Source organism: Engraulis encrasicolus, chromosome 3 (assembly GCF_034702125.1).
Source record: "Engraulis encrasicolus isolate BLACKSEA-1 chromosome 3, IST_EnEncr_1.0, whole genome shotgun sequence".
Taxonomy (NCBI): Eukaryota; Metazoa; Chordata; class Actinopteri; order Clupeiformes; family Engraulidae; genus Engraulis; species Engraulis encrasicolus.
This window is the reverse complement of record NC_085859.1, coordinates 39,566,068-39,573,567: the sequence shown is the minus strand read 5'-3', so window position 1 is coordinate 39,573,567 and position 7,500 is coordinate 39,566,068.

The window sequence follows — 7,500 nt, the reverse complement described above, 5'->3', positions numbered from 1 at the left end:
CCACTCTTCTGTTACTCCCCCGCCCTGGAAGTGGGTTGTTTATCTCTCTCTCTCTTTCTTTCTTTCTTTCTTTCTTTTTCTTTTATTGCTCCCACACGTACAGAGGGTACACTGTTATTCTCTCGCTCGCTTGGCTATGTTTCATAGTATTTCCACACCTGTTAATTTGGGTTTACAGTTGCATGTGGGACAAATACAATGGAAATACTTTATGATGTAGAATTGGCACACACATCTACAAGCATTCATGCGCTCGCACACACACACAAATGTGTTGTTACTCAAGAAATTTGCCCGTAAATCCAGCAATGTCACAATCACACAATCACTGTTGATCGAGCTCGTGCTTGTTCAGTCAGTTGGGCAATAGCATGAAAACAAGCCATGTTTTGTTGTTTGACACATTTCGGTCTCAGTGAGTTGCTTGAGGAAAATAATCATTTACTGTTGCATAGCAGGCAGTGATTGTGTAATTGTACCATTAGGGTATTACATAGTTTATTTTATTTATCTATTTATTTATTTATTTATTTATTTTTTTATTACAAGGGTATTGAGATGTGTCACCTAATGCAGTACAGTACAGTAACAGAAAAGAAAAACAGCGGGGGTGCTGTGGCACAGCGCGCTAAGCCCCCCACATTTGGGCTTGCGTGCCCATGGGGACCCCGGCTTGAATCCAGGCAGGGTCATTCCCCAACCCTACCCCATCTCTCTCCACATTCATTTCCTGTCACTCTCCACTGTCCTATCTGCAATAAAGGCAAATAACCTATAAAAATATCTTTAAAAAAAGAAAAGAAAAACAGAAATTAAGTACAAACAGTTTGAAGATTGTTGATTTTGACTTACCAATTCAGTCACATCCTTTTAGCTCTGTTAGAACTGCTGTGATTAAATGACAACAAAATGGCAACATGTCAGCCCTGGGCCGTGTGTCACATGATCATGGATGAATTCAGTAGCCTAAGTACACTATACGGTACAATACAGTGACATACGTGTTCTATGTTCTAATGTGTGATTTTGTCTATATGTCTTATTCCTGATCTTGACATTATCTTTATCTTGATCTTGACCTTTCTGAAAAAAAACACACACACACACACACACACACACACGCACGCACGCATGATCACACACACACACACACACACACACACACACACACACACACACACACACACACACACACACACACACACACACACACACACACACACACACACACACACACACACACACACACACACACACTGACTGCACACACACACACCAGTTAGGTACGTAACAGATTTGAGAAATGTCGAGGCCTTGAGATGAGCAACAGTGTATCTTTCTGTTTCAGCTCCACAGTAGCTGTCCATTTACCGTCATATCAGACAGTCATGTTGGTGTTGAGTCATCCGTATTGTTTCTGAAAATGTGACAACCATGTCTGGGCTTAAGTGGTTACACTTGTATTCTCACTTTCACTCTACCAAATCATCTCCCACGCTGTGAAATGCAATCTTGGTTTTCACTTGCTGTAAACATTTTGTTGCCACTTCAAAACGTTTCTTTCCGGAAAACTGTCCTTCGACAGAAACGTGTAGCCACAGTGTTACTAACGTGGAAATCAAAACAATGCCAGCTTCGATCAAGCCATGACAAACAAAATTAGGTCTCCCTCAACACAAGGGAAAAGGTGATTTGAAACAATTTTAATGTTGCCATTTACCGAACGTACGTAAGCATTTCTTTCAAATTTCCACGAAAGGCCATTACACTTCCTCCGGATTGTTTGCGGGCAAATCTTCTTTCAGTTAAATGTGATTCTTATCCACTAATCTAAATGAGTCGGATGAAAAATGAGTTGTCTATCGGTGGTCGAAAATAAATGATTAAAGAAGCACTCAGATTTCATTTTGCTTTTTTTAGTCGCCTCACAAACGCTTTGGGCTTGCACCCTTCTTCAGTATGAATCTGATGAGTGCTTAATTTATTCGTTTATTTTTGAGATTTGTGTTCATTCATTGACAAAGTTATTAAGCACCCAGTGTAGAGCATAAGACTACAAGGTGTTTTCTACGCGCTTTCTGATCCTTCTTGTCTATCAATGGCCAATTGGCATCTATTGGTAAAAGTAGGTACCCAATTTTGCTCCTAAAAGCCTATCAGCGAGTATGAGTTAGGCCTCCATAATAGTAGGATAGCAGCCTTCCTACCACCATTCATGGGAAACATGAATATGTTGATTTAACATACCATGAGCCCATTATGGGTCGATATCATTATCTACCCGTCCTCATCTTGTCTTGTGACCTCAAGCTTCACTGATGCCCTGCCTCCATGAATAAAATAAGCATTTCCTTGCTGTCAGCCTAGGCACAACCACCTTTTGGGGACTTTTCCCTATTCAACATCCTGCTTGCAAATAAGAACTGTAGCCTACTTTTGCAAGATATTGAATAAAGCGTCTACCATTAATGGTGTCTTGGCTCAATCTCAAGGCTACAGGGACCCTCGTCTCTTGGGTGTAGGAAGGGCCCTAAACTAACTTTTTACACCACCAACCAAAATGTCTAAATATTAATCTTACTAGCCAAAAAAACACTCACTAATGGGGTCAAAATGGCTGGTAAGTTGGTCCTTTCTACCAGCCACACTTAAATTACACGAGCATTTGACCAGATGGCTGGTGTTAATTTAGAGCTATGGGTGTAGGAACAGCCCCTTTGTCATTTGTATTATGCTGTCATCATCTTAATGCATCATAGACACCCACCTCTACCATTCAATGCATCACGCTGGTTAATGATAACAAAACCAATACGAGGAAGTTCTTACATCCCTCTAGAATGTTTCTGACCCTGTTATTGCAACCAGGTTATAGTGAAGTTTTGAAATGATTCTGAAAAGTACCTGACCCCCCCCCCCCCCCCCTCCCCCCCTCTCTCTATTTTTTCTATGACCTATTTCACACAGCTACTGTATATGTCAATGAAAAGGACCTATTTAGGTATACAGGAAAGTACTGCATTTTGGCAGAAAACATTTCAGACTACCCCGACTACGCTACAGGGTGGATATTCTAGATGAGAGCAAGCACAAACTAATCTGCCTCTAACCTTTATGGTGGACCCTGATCCAGATAAATAGATGACTCAGTTTTGTGATATCTTCATCTGAACCTGTGCAGATGACATTTGCCAAAGATGGTTGTGTTTACACAAATCTGATATTGTGTGTGTGTGTGTGTGTGTGTGTGTGTGTGTGTGTGTGTGTGTGTGTGTGTGTGTGTGTGTGTGTGTGTGTGTGTGTGTGTGTGTGTGTGTGTATGTGTATGTGCATGTGCGTGCACAGTCCATGTTTGTGTGAGCGTATGTATGTGCAGCTGTGTGTGTGTGGTGTATCTGGGCTGGGTTAGCTCATGTGATGTGATGGAGGTGCACGGTACACTGTAGCTTTGTGTGTGTGTGTGTGTGTGTGTGTGTGTGTGTGTGTGTGTGTGTGTGTGTGTGTGTGTGTGTGTGTGTGTGTGTGTGTGTGTGTGTGTGTGTGTGTGTGTGTGCAGCTGGGTTAGCTCATGTGATGTGATGGAGGTGTACACTGTAGCTTTGTGGTTTTCACAAACAGGAAGTGGGCCGCTGGGTAGTTTCCTGCAGAGCAAAAGGTGTTAGTGATGCACAGTGATGCAAGGGGAAAAAAACTGATGTCACAGCGGCAACAGATCATGTAGTCAATATAGACCTATATCCATCTTATCTGTAGGCCTACTCGGAGGATTGCACCACCTTTAAACCTTTGGTCTCTGCACCAACCACAATAACCACAAACAGCAACAATTTTCCTCTTGTCATATTAAGAGGCTAAGAGTTTTTAATTTAAACTCTAAACATAAGCTGTGAAGACAAGGTCCCTGTTATAAACTTATTACCATAAATGATCAAGTCTACTGAATAAATATTAGTATAGACTCTGAGTAGCCTAATGGCCTAGAACTAGTACTGTGGCAAAATATTTTCAACTAGAAATGCTCTTTGAGAGAGTACAGACCTTCGCAGAAACTCTTTGATAGATCATTTCACTATGTTACACCTTATTTTTTTAAAAGTCTTTCGGTCTTAGTTAGAAAGGGGAATAGAAAAGGAGTTAGAATGGGGAATGTCAAAATTTGCCATATGATTGATTTCAAAATTGGTTGATTTCAAAATTCAAAATTGATGTCAAATGTGGAGAGTCCCTTTAGGAAATCAATGGCACTGTCTGCTTCTAGATCTCCTCTCCTAAAATAAAATATAAACAATTCTAAACTGCTCTTGAAGAATGTATTTTTTATTTTGTATCATTTTGTTTTGTGTTATGTGTGTCTAATGGTGTAGTGATAGGCCTTTGTCACGTGATATGGTCACATGTCTTTGAGACTATTACTACGCAATTACCCCACAGACGCAACTCCTCCCCGCTCTCTTTCCTTACACTGAATTCTTCAAACAGCACATCAAAGAACATTCCAAGCAACTGTATCTTTTCGCTGTTGAATTGGCTATAATAAAACTTGATGTCAAGTGTGTAACTGTGGGTAATAATTAGTGGTGGGCCGTTATCGGCGTTAACGTGCTGCGATAATGTGAGACTCTTGTCGCGCGATAAAGAAAATATCGCACGTTAATCTATTCTCAAAATATAGGTTTGGAGTTTGGGTATGCACGTCACCATAGCGTTTAATTGACAGACGCTTTTAGACTGCTCCAGTTGCTTCTCCTCTCTCCACCTGTTGTTTCAGCAGACCTACTAAATATGAAGTGTTTGCAGCTGAAAACATTAATCCCTCTGCCGTGGTAGTTGTTGTTTGAGTGTTTTTTCATAAGTGGTAGACTGAAGAGATGAAGCATAGAGAGACATTATTGTGTGTGAGAAGCTACCAGCCCGACATAGCCTACATTTCCTCACGCATTGCATAGAATACATAAACAACTTCCAGAAATCTTGCCTGTGCTATAATTGCAAAACATTCCGTGTGATAGTCCTATGCATTTTGAAGATTGTCAAACTGAAACTGTCAATATCTAGGCCTATTGCTGAATGTTTGTGTTGCAATCGCGCACATTTGCGATTCAGTGAGATATTCTCATGTCCGACGGTAATAAACCTCGCGGTTGTCGCGCTTGACTTTTTTTTTTGCTAACTGAATTCATGTCCAGTTGTAACTCATCTGGCATTCTAACTCTGAGAACAACTGTCAAATCGCCAGTGCTGTAGGTTCTAGATAGGCATATCCAGTAGCCTGGCTCTGCTGAGGGCTGCGCCTACTACGCGCAGAGCTCCTCCCTCTCTTAAAGGAGCCGCTGCTCCTTTTAACAGTCAGTGGCAGATTCTCTCTTTCTTTCTCTCTCTCTCTCTCTCTCTCTCTCTCTCTCTCTCTACATTAGAAAAGAAATGCTGAATTGTTGAGGTAATATTGTTTAAATAGCCTAAATGTTTGTTAGATTTATCTGTATTTGCCTCTACAACTTATAGCGCTGTTCATTTTGAAATTTCAGTATCTTATAACTGTAAATGCTTCCTAACATATTGGACACACTTAACACATATTGCTGTGATTTTTTCATCTCCAAGTATCAACATGACCATTTTTTGAAGATGAGATGCATTTTGGAAAAAAAGATGAGCTCTGGTCTAATGCGCCATCTGTCTTAAGAAACCCCAAGGTTTTTTTCGGCATTATTTCGCTATCGTGCCTATTCTGAATGAGCCATTTTGATATAGATTAATCTAGATTAATCTAGATTAATTTCATAATTACAGTGAGATTAATCTAGATTAAAAAAATTAATCTATGCCCACCCCTAGTAATAATGGAATAATGACATAATCCTTGAATGACAATGTAACGTTTATGTGCTTGTGTGTCTTTAAGTTTTCATTGTGGTCTTAATCTCTTGAAATGGCACTTTTTTAGACTTTTCATGACATTTTGAACTTTGTATCAATGTTGAGATACCGGAATATCACTCCCTCTTCCACAACTCACATGGTTCTCAGGAGGAATTTTGTGTGTGTGTTTGTGTGTGTGTGTGCGTGTGCGCGCGCGTGCGTGCGTACATGCGTGTGTGTGTGTGCGTGCGTGCGCGCGTGTGTGTGTTTGTCACTGATGAGATTTCTCAGTGGAAGTACCAAGACAAACTGATTACATGGGACTTCATCTGTTCTGCAACCAGCCTCCACCTACGCACAACGTCTACCATTAAAGGACTTACTAAGCCATTATAGTAACATCCTGAATAGAAATTGAACATATTTAATGAGTTCCTCTCTGAGATCATTTGAAATACAGTAGGCCTACATCCGTCATTCACTAGTGATCCATGACAATGACTGTCTGTGACTGACTGTAAACTCCCACAGTAACATCTACACATGCAGCGATCTCACTGGGTCTCTTTCCATTCTCGCTTTGTTTACCGGTATTCCAGAAAGCTGATGTAGTCACTTGACCTGTACAGATCTTACAGTAGATATTAGATTGTAAGTGGTAAGTGGTTACCCAAACAACAAAGCCAGCATATGTTCTTTTTTTGTTTTGCCAGCAGAGCAAAACGAGAAGGTCCATATTCTCCGTCCCTTCTTCTAACTTAAAAGGGGCGGGTTGAGAAGTGACAGTACGATAACTATAGCGACCATGAATCATAGCGACAAGGAAATGGGAAATATAGAATCAGGTAGGCTATATTCCTGTAAAGCACTCGTGATAAAGTCCTGTGAATGCTTTGAATTTATGGTCCCGGTTACCATTGTAATCATGAAAAAAAGGGCATGTTTGTGTGCAGGAAACATATATTTTGACGACGAACACTTTCATTTCTTTCACTACATGAAATTTGTATGTGACAAATAAAAACACTTGGACTTGAACTTGAACTTGTTGCACACACTGGGCACTGGGCCTTTCATTTTGATTTTACACACTTTGGTTTGTGTCCAAAACACTTGAGCCCACTAATAGCCACGGGTGTGTTGATTGATACAATGTAAATCTTTTGGCATATTTTCCATTGTCCATTGTCACATGCAGTTCATTGAAACTTGTTGTTCTGAACAGCACAGTGTGAAACACTCTCTGTGTGAAACACTTTCTATTTCTCTACTTATCTCTCATCTCCTATTTCTCCTCTTATAATGAGTAGGGGAGTGTGTGTGTGTGTGTGTGTGTGTGTGTGTGTGTGTGTGTGTGTGTGTGTGTGTGTGTGTGTGTGTGTGTGTGTGTGTGTGTGTGTGTGTGTGTGTGTGTGTGCGCGCGCGTGTGTGTGTGTGTTTGGGGGGGGGGGTGAATATTGGGAGTAAAGTTAGGATTACATTAGGTTTTACTACAATTGTTTGAGACAAAGATTTTAAGGAACAAAGACAAAGAAACTGGGAATAATAAAATGGAGGTTTACAACTTTAAATCAGATCGTACCTGACCCAATATGCCACTCAGCTTCCGGTACAGGCCATGATTATCTCTTGCCTCGACTG